This window comes from Aquarana catesbeiana, linkage group LG02 (genome assembly GCF_042186555.1).
Source record: "Aquarana catesbeiana isolate 2022-GZ linkage group LG02, ASM4218655v1, whole genome shotgun sequence".
Lineage (NCBI taxonomy): Eukaryota > Metazoa > Chordata > Amphibia > Anura > Ranidae > Aquarana > Aquarana catesbeiana.
The window spans coordinates 568,854,371-568,866,880 of record NC_133325.1 but is presented as its reverse complement, the minus strand read 5'-3'; positions in this window follow the sequence as shown (position 1 = coordinate 568,866,880).

The window sequence follows — 12,510 nt, the reverse complement described above, 5'->3', positions numbered from 1 at the left end:
GCTTTAGCTGAACACTGTGCAGAGCTCGCAAAAAACTAACTTGTAGCTTTTTTAGCTGCCTGCGGTAGTGATAGGATCAGGAAAACACCACCAACCTTCTACAGGTAGCTTTAGCTGAACACTGTGCAGAGCTCGCAAAAAAATAACTTGTAGGTTTAGCTGGACACTGTGAGGAGGACGCACCACACTAACTTGTAGTTTTAGCTGAACACTGTGAGCAGGACGCACAGCAATAACTTGTAGGTTTAGCTGAACACTGTGAGGTGGACGCACTGCACTAACTTGTAGTTTTAGCTGAACACTGTGAGGTGGATGCACCACACTAACTTGTAGTTTTAGCTGAACACTGTGAGCAGGACGCACAGCACTAACTTGTAGGTTTAGCTGTACACTGTGAGCAGGACGCACCGCACTAACTTGTAGGTTTAGCTGAAAACTGTGAGGTGGACGCACCACACTAACTTGTAGCTTTAGATGAACAGCAGGAGTGAGAAGATGAACGTCCTGTGAGCAGGACGTACTGCACTAACTGTAAATAGTCTAGCTGCCTGACTGTGGTAGTAATAGGTTCAAAAGAACACCAGCAATTTTCTTCAGGTAGCTGTAAATACTGTAACAAGACAAGCCTGCCTGTCAGTAAGAAGATAACAGGAACAGATCTAGTTGAAAACTGTGAGCAGGACGCACTGCACTAACTTGTAGCTTTAGATGAACACTGTGCAGAGGTCTCACTACACTAACTTGTAAGTTTAGCTGAACACTGTGAGCAGGATGCACCGCACTAACTTCTAGGTTTAGCTGAACACTGTGAGGTGGATGCACCGCACAAACTTGTAGTTTTAGCTGAACACTGTGAGGTGGACGTACCCCACTAACTTGTAGTTTTAGCTGAACACTGTGAGCAGGACACACTGCACTAACTGTAAATAGTCTAGCTGCCTGACTGTGGTACTAATAGGATCAAAAGAACACCAGCAATTTTCTTCAGGTAGCTGTAAATACTGTAACAAGACAAGCCTGCCTGTCAGTAAGAAGATAACAGGAACGGATCTAGCTGAACACTGTGAGCAGGACGCACTGCACTAACTTGTAGCTTTAGATGAACACTGTGCAGAGGTCTCACTACACTAACTTGTAGGTTTAGCTGAACACTGTGAGCAGGACGCACAGCACTAACTTGTAGTTTTAGCTGAACACTGTGAGCAGGACGCACCGCACTAACTTCTAGGTTTAGCTGAACACTGTGAGCAGGACGCACTGCACTAACTGTAAATAGTCTAGCTGCCTGACTGTGGTACTAATAGGATCAAAAGAACACCAGCAATTTTCTTCAGGTAGCTGTAAATACTGTAACAAGACAAGCCTGCCTGTCAGTAAGAAGATAACAGGAACGGATCTAGCTGAACACTGTGAGCAGGATGCACTGCACTAACTTGTAGCTTTAGATGAACACTGTGCAGAGGTCTCACTACGCTAACTTGTAGGTTTAGCTGAACACTGTGAGGAGGACGCACAGCACTAACTTGTAGTTTTAGCTAAACACTGTGAGCAGGATGCACCGCACTAACTTCTAGGTTTAGCTGAACACTGTGAGGTGGACGCACCGCACTAACTTGTAGTTTTAGCTGAACAATGTGAGCAGGACACACCGCACTAACTTGTAGGTTTAGCTGAACACTGTGAGGTGGACGCACCACACTAACTTGTAGGTTTAGCTGAACACCGTGAGCAGGACGCACCCCACTAACTTGAAGGTTTAGCTGAACACTGTGAGGTGGACGTACCCCACTAACTTGTAGTTTTAGCTGAACACTGTGAGCAGGATGCACTGCACTAACTGTAAATAGTCTAGCTGCCTGACTGTGGTACTAATAGGATCAAAAGAACATCAGCAATTTTCTTCAGGTAGCTGTATAATACTGTAACAAGACAAGCCTGCCTGTCAGTAAGAAGATAACAGGAACGGATCTAGCTGAACACTGTGAGCAGGACGCACTGCACTAACTTGTAGCTTTAGATGAACACTGTGCAGAGGTCTCACTACACTAACTTGTAGGTTTAGCTGAACACTGTGAGCAGGACGCACAGCACTAACTTGTAGTTTTAGCTGAACACTGTGAGCAGGACGCACCGCACTAACTTCTAGGTTTAGCTGAACACTGTGAGCAGGACGCACTGCACTAACTGTAAATAGACTAGCTGCCTGACTGTGGTACTAATAGGATCAAAAGAACACCAGCAATTTTCTTCAGGTAGCTGTAAATACTGTAACAAGACAAGCCTGCCTGTCAGTAAGAAGATAACAGGAACGGATCTAGCTGAACACTGTGAGCAGGACGCACTGCACTAACTTGTAGCTTTAGATGAACACTGTGCAGAGGTCTCACTACACTAACTTGTAGGTTTAGCTGAACACTGTGAGCAGGACGCACTACACTAACTGTAAATAGTCTAGCTGCCTGACTGTGGTACTAATAGGATCAAAAGAACATCAGCAATTTTCTTCAGGTAGCTGTATAATACTGTAACAAGACAAGCCTGCCTGTCAGTAAGAAGATAACAGGAACGGATCTAGCTGAACACTGTGAGCAGGACGCACTGCACTAACTTGTAGCTTTAGATGAACACTGTGCAGAGGTCTCACTACACTAACTTGTAGGTTTAGCTGAACACTGTGAGCAGGACGCACAGCACTAACTTGTAATTTTAGCTGAACACTGTGAGCAGGACGCACCGCACTAATTGTAAATAGTCTATCTGCCTGACTGTGGTAGTAATAGGATCAAAAGAACACCAGCAATTTTCTTCAGGTAGCTGTAAATACTGTAACAAGACAAGCCTGCCTGTCAGTAAGAAGATGACAGGAACGGATCTAGCTGAACACTGTGAGCAGGACGCACCGCACTAACTTGTAGGTTTAGCTGAACACTGTGAGGTGGACGCACCACACTAACTTGTAGTTTTAGCTGAACACTGTGAGCAGGACGCACTGCACTAACTGTAAATAGTCTAGCTGCCTGACTGTGGTACTAATAGGATCAAAAGAACACAAGCAATTTTCTTCAGGTAGCTGTAAATACTGTAACAAGACAAACCTGCCTGTCAGTAAGAAGATAACAGGAACGGATCTAGCTGAACACTGTGAGCAGGACGCACTGCACTAACTTGTAGCTTTAGATGGACACTGTGCAGAGGTCTCACTACGCTAACTTGTAGTTTTAGCTGAACACTGTGAGCAGGACGCACCGCACTAACTTCTAGGTTTAGCTGAACACTGTGAGGTGGACGCACCGCACAAACTTGTAGTTTTAGCTGAACACTGTGAGCAGGACGCACCGCACTAACTTGTAGGTTTAGCTGAACACTGTGAGCAGGACGCACCACACTAACTTGTAGTTTTAGCTGAACACTGTGAGCAGGACGCACTGCACTAACTGTAAATAGTCTAGCTGCCTGACTGTGGTACTAATATGATCAAAAGAACACCAGCAATTTTCTTCAGGTAGCTGTAAATACTGTAACAAGACAAGCCTGCCTGTCAGTAAGAAGATAACAGGAACGGATCTAGCTAAACTGAATACAGTGTATATATATATATATATATATATATGCAACACCTGGGATGCATATATATACACAATACACTGTAAGTGCAGCTAACTGACTGACTGTTCTGCCTAATCTATCTAACTCAAATCAAATGACACTGTCTGTCTCTCTCTCTCTCTATCTATGAACGCCGGAACACACACTACACAGGGTCGCCGTGCAGGCGGCCTTATATAGTGTGGGGCGTGTGCTAAATCCCCTGAGCCATAATTGGCCAAAGCCTCCTTGGCTTTGGCCAATTACGGCTCTCTGTTCAGACGGCGCTGTGATTGGCCAAGCATGCGGGTCATAGTGCATGCTTGGCCAATCATCAGCCAGCAATGCACTGCGATGCCGCAGTGAATTATGGGCCATGACGCGCCACACGAATTTGGTGCGAACGGCCCATATCGTTCGCAATTCGGCGAACGGGCGAACAGACGATGTTCGAGTCGAACATGGGTTCGACTCGAACACGAAGCTCATCCCTAATTGTAACCACCAGAAACAGGTAAGACTGTTATAGTTGTATTTGTTTACTAATATTTAATGAAGGATTCTTTTTATGGGTCCCCGAATGCTTCCTTGAGCGCCATAGCTTGCATGTTAAAATGCAAGTGGTACCTGTAATACCCTTTGTTACCAGGCTATTTTTTTGTGCTGTTATACCTTGAATAAAAATTACTCCATCATGCAACACTGTATCAAAATACAGTTTATATATTTTTTTTCAGACAGATACAATTTTATTTTGGTGGTATTGAAAGAAGTATGGCCTAAGCTTTTTTGACCATACTTTTTCTGTGGGTCACAGGAGTGCACTTTGTTCTACACTGCTGTGACCCAGATTCAGCTTTAGCCCACTGTCATCTGACATCACAGAGCCACTCCAGACTTTGCAGGGATCCTGACAATAATTTCGGGATTCATCCAATGCCTGACTGTCAGCTGACTCAGCCTCTCAGCACGCCGCCGAGAGCCTGAATCAGCCACTCCACTCCTCTCCACAGTCCAGCACTCCAGTAAACCTTGGAGGTGCAGAGCAGAGCCACTGGCTCTCTGCTAATTGTAGACTGAGAGCTATGCAATCAGTGGTCTTTAATCACTCAGTTCTTCATGTATAGCCAACAGGGGACAGCTGCAGCATCAGATCGATGCTGCAGCCATCTAGGTGAATATAAATACACTAAGCAAAATTATAAACGCAACACCTTTGTGTTTGCCCCTATTTATCAGGAGCTGAACTCTAAGATCTACGACTTTTTCTATGTACACAAAAGGCCTTTTTCTCTCAATTATTGTTCACAAATCTGTCTAAATCTGTTAGTGAGCACTTCTCCTTTGCTGAAATAATCCATCCACCTCACAGGTGTGGCATATCCAGATGCTGATTAGACAGCATGATTATTGCACAGGTGTGCCTTAGGCTGGTCACAATAAAAGGCCATTCTAAAATGTGCAGTTTAACTGTGTTGGGGAGGTCTGAAAACCAGTCAGTATCTGGTGTGACCACTATTTGCCTCATGCAGTGCAGCACATCTGCTTCACATAGAGCTGATTAGCTCTGTGGCCTGTGGAATGTTGGTCCATTCCTCTTCAATGGCTTTGCAAAGTTGCTGGATATTGGCAGGAACTGGAACTGGAAAATGTTGTCGTACACACCAATCCAACAAGCTCAATGGGTGACATGTCCGGTGAGTTTGCTGGCCATGCAAGAACTGGGATGTTTTCAGCTTCCAGGAATTGTGTACAGATCCTTGCAATATGGGGCAATGCATTATCATGCTGCAACATGAGGTGATGGTTGTGGATGAATGGCACAACAATGGGCCTCAGAATCGCGTCACTGTATCTCTGTGCAATCAAAATGTCATCAATAAAATGCACCTGTGTTCGTTGTCCATAGCATAAGCCTGCCCATACCATAACCCCACCACCACCATCGGCCACTTGATCCACAAAGGTGACATAAGCAAACTGCTCACCCACACAATGCCATACACACTGTCTGCCATCTGTGTGTACAGTGAAAACCGTGATTCATCTGTGAAGAGAACACCTCTCCAAAGTGGCAGACGCCATCGAATGTGAGTATTTGATAATACCCCGATAAGGGTGACAAGCATGCAGATGAGCTTCCCTGAGACGGTTTCTGACAGTTTGTGCTGAAGTTCTTTGGTTATGGAAACCGATTGTTGCAGCAGCTGTCCGGGTGGCTGGTCTCAGATGATCTTGGAGATGAAGATGCTGGGGAGCCTGGGCTGGTGTGGTTACATGCAGTGGCGGTGCGTTCATAAGATTGCCCGGGCGCTGCCCCCTTTCTTCAGCTACCCCTCTAGCTCCAATAGGAAGATTCATGCATTGTATGAATCTATCTATGGCTGCCACTGTCACCCCCTATTCAGGCGCCCGGGCGCCTGAATTACAGCCACAGGTTTTTTTAATCACCTGATTAGAGCCATAGGCTCTAATAGGCGTAAAAAAAGGTGACCTGCAAGCGTCATGCCATGCTGGGCGCTCACAGGTCACTCAGCTGTGTTAGAAAAGCAGCTGAATATTCACTTTACTAACACTAAACCGCCTCTCCGCCAATCAGGTGCTCGGATCTGTTACCTGTCACCTGTTTGGCTGAAACGACTGGCTGCGTTTGATGGCACAGTGGTGGCAATTCATAGGCACAGTGGCTGCATTTGATGAGCACCAGCTGCCACTGGTTACACGTGGTCTGTGGTTGTGAGGCCGGTTGGATGTACTGAAACGCCTTTGGAGACGGCTTATGGTACAGAAATGAACATTCAATTCAAGGGCAACAGCTCTACTGGACATTCCTGCAGTCAGCATGCCAATTGCACGCTCCCTCAAAACTTGCAACATCTGTGGCATTGTGCTGTGTGATAAAACTGCACATTTTAGAGTGGCCTTTTATTGTGGCCAGCCTAAGGCACACCTGTGCAATAATCATGCTGTCTAATTGGCATCTTGATATGCCATACATGTGAGGTGAATGGATTATCTCAGCAAAGGAGAAGAGCTCACTAACACAGATTTAGACAATATTTGAGAGAAATAGGCCTTTTGTGTACATAGAAAAAGTCATAGATCTTTGCTTTCAGTTCATGATAAATAGGGGCAAACACAAAAGTGTTGCATTTATAATTTTGCTCAGTGTATGTTTGTTTTTTTAGATTCCTTCACTTCTCTTTTACTAACATCCTTTTTACATTTTTTTATTATAGAAAGAAATAAAAACCAAAAAGAGCAAAAAAAAAAAAAAAAAAAAAACTTTTTTCCATACTCTGTTTAAATAAAAATGCCAGGACAGTACGAAAACCCCACAAATATTAGTTAAAACATGGAGCTTGGTAATGGTGCACTAGATACAGCACAAATAAGGTCATACACAGAAGGAAAAGGAGATGAAGAGGTTAATGTACAGGTTACATGCAGTGGGAAGATGGAGATAAAGTGGTTAGAGGTGGTGCTATGGTTTTGCACAGAGCAGCCCTTATCCTTCTTTTCTGGGGTCCCCCACTGGCGCTCCTGGTTCCTCCCCCCTTCTGAGTGCAGCTATATCAAGCTGCTTTACATGGGGTCACTCCTGTGGGCTAGCCTCCAAGCTGCACTGAGTGTGTCCACTGACACAAACAGAGCAGCTCAGCCCCACCCCCTGCTTCCTCTGCAAAGGCTGTGATTGAAAGCAACTGGAACCAATGGATCTCACTGCTGCCTATAAGCCAGTGAGGAGAGAGAGCAAAGATGCTGCTCTTAGGCATAGCACTAAATCAAGATCAGGATTAGGTAAGTATTAAGGGGGGGGGGTAGAACACACTAGAGAATGCATTCAAGGAAAAAACTTTCAAACTTTACAACCACTTTAATATACAGCTGTTCAGGATAAGGTAGCCGAAGAGTTAAAATAAAGGTCACTGAAGAGACAGGCTGAAGATCAGATGTATAGGAGAAATAGGAAGGGGGAGGACAGTTGAAAGGCTAACATTTACCTGAATCTGAATCTGCTGCTGGTTTCTACTGTGTTCAGAAAATAATAAACGACAATAAACAATTAATTTGTTTCACTTAGTCGCCTTCCTCTGTAGTAAAAAGTAAGAGGCACACACACAGACATAAACACACACTGTTTACATAATGTGATCACTGTGATTTGCTTCTCTTTGACCAATCACAGCAGCCCTAAGGTACAGAGCTGCTTGGATCGGCTCTGTATGCAGTATCTGTGAACCTAGCTGCCTAAGAACGGCAGGGTATACTGACATTACTGGATGCCCTTGTCTCCCTTTAACTATGGTGTTTGTTTTTGGTAGTTTTATACATTCCAAAATAGTAGTAAAGGTCTTGCGAGCTACCAAATCAAAGATCCCCTATCTTATAATAGTGTGATGACAGCTGCTAGCACTAATCACGTCCCTTTCTAATGTGTGAGAATCACAGATAAGTAAATAAACTGCGCTATCCCCTTAATGATCTGCTGAACCTGCAGCAAAAAACCTAAAAAACAAAATTGTTAACTAAAGTGATATGCCCATAAATTCCAAGAATAAAAAAAAAAAAAAAAAAAAAATATATATATATATATATATATATATATATATATATATATGCGACTGTTGTCGTCATACAGCTTAAAACATCATATAGCGTGAATATACATTTCATAAAATATAAATATTGCTACAAAAGTGATCCATAAAGTGCTCAGGTGCATATAGGTCCCTGATACTCTGACCATCCAGGGTCAGTTTTCAGCATCCTTAATCTAAAGATAATAAACTTGATAGGTGACTGTGAATATAGTTATCTTCAGTAGTGACTACACTCAGGTGCTCCCCACCCCAAGCTAATGGCCGCTTACCTCAGAGCGTGTGACCTCACAATTAAGTTTGGTCAGTACATGCTTTTGAATCGTTTTGACAATTTTGACTACACCTGAGTGTATTGATGCTGATTTTGACTACACCTGAGTGTATTGATGTTACATCTACATTGATGGATGACGTCATTGACAATACATTTATTTCTGACAGATTTTTGTATACAATACTTTTTATGGTGTGCATTTAAGTGAGCTGAATGTCAGGGACCCCCTTATTATAAAGGGAGCTTCCATATTCCATTCTGATAAGTCTCTCCACCCCTCCGCAAATGGCCATTTTATTTTTGGGGATGTGGGGATGAGGGCCTTGCCCCCTCAACATAGGGACAAGGTGCCCCATGCAAGGCACCTTGTCCCTCAAGATAGGGACAAGGTGCCTTGCATGGGGGGGGGGAAGCTTGGCAACTTCCCTTTGCAAGGTACTCTCCCTTTTCTGGTGCACTACCAATGTACAATGACAGATCCTGGCTGGCCTCTATTTGTACACAAACCAGCCAAGGATCAAGGGTGATTTCATTGTTCAAATATGGCCATCACCATCATACTTAGCAGTGGTAGTGGGACTGCCTTTAAATGGCAGATCCCATGTCTGGCTTCACATCAGTGAACTAACCAAATTTGGCCAGTCTGTTTGGAGGTTTGCCAAACTGAACAAGCTGGGTTAGGGTTGAACTTACGATTGACCCCAACCCAAAGCTCATCCCTAGGGTTCATGCTAACAGTTGGTAAGTTAAACTTCATAAAGAGTGCCAAAAGTTGCAGCCAGTGAACCTCAGTAAGTCCAGGCTGGCAAATGTGCTTGGATTAGGTAAAACTTTTATAAACAAGCCTCCAAGATTGCACTAAGATGCTTAGAAACCTCTGCTCTCTAGCAAAATACCCTGGAAATAACTTTAATACAAGTGCACCTCCTTCTGGCACACATACAATTAGGAATGCAGCACTTACTCCCGGAGGAGCGGCTAAATATTTGTTATATTCATAATTCACATTTACCACTCAACCCTCGCAGCCCATAGATTTAAAAGTCACACTCCTTAATGCTTTTTCTTAATGCTTTATTCAACAACATAAACTGGGATGGGAGAAGGACTTTCTTTGAGATGCTGTTTGGTAGATTTCTGATCTTTTCCTTGCTTTACTTGCAAAGACTCATAACATTGCGGGTGATACAAGTGATTCAAAACTGGATGATTACTTTATCAGGGAAGATGGAAGTAGATTTTTGATAGAGAATAAACGATAAAGAGTCACTCTGAATAACGTCTTTATCTGCAGAGCTTCTAAGAACAGTCTGTATCTCTATATATGTGCTCGCAGCTCCACCGCTACCTTTTTACCACTACTTCCCATGTGCATGGTACTTCCAAGTTGAGCTAGAAAAAGAGTCACTCTGAATGACCTCTCCCGCTTGACTGATTGGAATCCCAGGGCAATGCTGAACCCAAAGTCACAGGCCACAACCACCTGTCTTGCTGACTTGCGTACCAACATCTCTCAGTCTCTGGACAGTACCCCTCCCTTGGGCTTTTCACTCACTTGATTAATAACCCGTGTGTCGATCCAAAGCGATCGATTACCCAGTTTCCTTCCGCTTGACTCTACTTCTCCCGCAATGATTCTTAGTTTCTCTTCTCCTTTGTGGCCCGCTCCTCTCCCCGCAGGGGCGGCCAACAACATCAGCGACTACATGCTGTAAGATGTCGTCTGTTCCTCCATGAGGACCGGTTCTTCACCCTTCTCGCAAAGGTGAAGCTCTGTTGGCTCCCCGGAGAGGAAAAACCTCCACCTCCCCCTCCGGGAACCAGACTGGCTCTCTCGCTCCTCAGAGCAGGACTGGACTCGAACTCTCCCGGACACCACGTGACCCCGCTTTTATATGAGAGTCCCGGGCATTACCAAGCAAATCAATGATTGGTCGAGCCTATCACATAAACTACCTGCCACTCAAATGGAATTTGACAACAACAGGCCTGCTGTAATAGCACAAGCCTGTCTAAATTTACCAGACATAGAAAGCTAGCAAAAAGGGTCACCTACCTAAAAGTAGGTGCCCGCTACAGGAATATAACTAAAATATCAGCATAGACACGAACAAAAAACATTTAAGCAAACTGCTCACAGTGTTGTTTTTATTTGAGTCAGCTTTAGTCTTTTATTTACTGTATGAACATTTTTATTTGTTACTTACAACCCATACCTCCCAACCATTCCAGGATCCTGTGGGACCTTCCTGGAATTTCAACCATATCCGGAGTCCTGCAGGTCTGGGTTGTATTCCAGAGCCCAATGCCAGAATGACTTGGCTCCACTAAGTTAACATGCAAGCAGTTGACAGGGTGAGATACCGACAGCTGCAGTGGCGGCTGGCAGAGGATCCCAGCATCAGGGAATCAGAGCAGCCTGAAGAAGATGTGGGGGAAGTGCAGGGCCAGGACAGGATGGGACGGGACAGGTGGGGCAGGGAGATTGCAGTGCAAACGCTGTTTACTGCCTTGAGTTCGGAATGTCTTCCATCTTCATCCCAAGTTTGCTCTCAGTTCGCTGCTGCAGTGCTCCGCCCAGCAGCCAGCGTGAACACTGTAAATAACACAAGCCTCCTGTGGAATGCTACACACACAGAATGGACCCGCCATGAGGCTCTGGTGAGCAAAGAGGAAAGCAGGGAAATGTGGGGATCAGAGGGGGATTGGGGTGAAGAGGTTAGCACAGAGAGTGGGGTGCAAAGGTGAGCCAAGAGGGGATTTAGGGTGTGGAGGTAAGCAGAGAGGGGTCTGAGGTGCAGAGAAGGATTGGAGTACAGAGGTGAGTAGAGAGAGGGGGATGCAGAGGTAAGCAGGGTAGGGAGGATTGGGGAGCAGAGATTAGAAGAGAGTGGGGTGCAAGTGAGCAGAGAGGGGTGCAGAGGTTAGCTAAGAGGGGGGGCTTGGAGTGCAGAGGTTAGAAAAGAGGGTTGTTGGGATGTACAGGTCAGCAAGGGGTAATTGGGGTGCAAAGGTAAGAAGAGACGAGGTAGGATGCAGACGTGAGCAGAGAGGAAGATTGGGTGTAAACTTCTCCCCCAGAACCCCCCCCAATGGGAGTACAGAGAGGAGGGCAGTGTACATAGAGAGGAGGTAGTGTGCACAGAGACAGGGTAGTGTAAAAAGGGAGTGGGAGCAATTATCCCAAGCCAAAATTTTGCATAATTTGATCACACCCACTTTTGTTCAGGCGCGCTACGTTTACACCGAAGGTTTCTGTCTTGCTAATGTGTCCCTCATTTTCAAGTCCAGAAGTTGGAAGGTATGCCTATAACCTATCACTTATCAAAGTATGCACAAAAAACAGCAGCATTTTCTGTAAACCAAAACTAAGGGGTACATTTATGAAGACCATAGGTGCACCTGAAAATGACTTTACTGTACAATTCACATTTACCAATATGGTGGAGGAACATTTGCTGATATTACATTCAATAAAACTGAAAGATGCAAACTCTGGTAAATCCATCAATGGAAATACGCATGGAGTCACTGGAAGCTTCATACCCATGCCCCTAATGATTGGTTCATACCACAATAAAATGCATGTCATAACAGATTTCCATTTATTAACAATTGCACCCGAATACACATCTACAATGTACTGCATTTCACCTGCGTTATAGCACACCAAAACACACATTTACAAATGCTCTATGTGTTTTATGTGTGCTGCATTTTGAAAAATCACGCATTATCTATTTTTTATGAACTTAAGATTGTCCACAGTCCATTAAAAACATATGGGCCAGAGCCGGTACAAGGGGTGGGCGGAATGGGTGGATGCCCTGGGCGGAGCAATTTATTGTAGGAAGGGGGGCGCAGTCAGTGGCGTTGTTAGGGGGGTGCGGTCTGCACCCGGGTGACACCCGCTAGAGGGATGACACCATCTTGACTCTCTCGAGGGTGAGGAAAGCCCTGGCATTTTTTTTTTTTGCAGCTGACCCCACTGGAACAACACCTCCAGTGCCGTGGCCGCGCCTGGTGTGTGTCCTTCGTTCTCCTCCA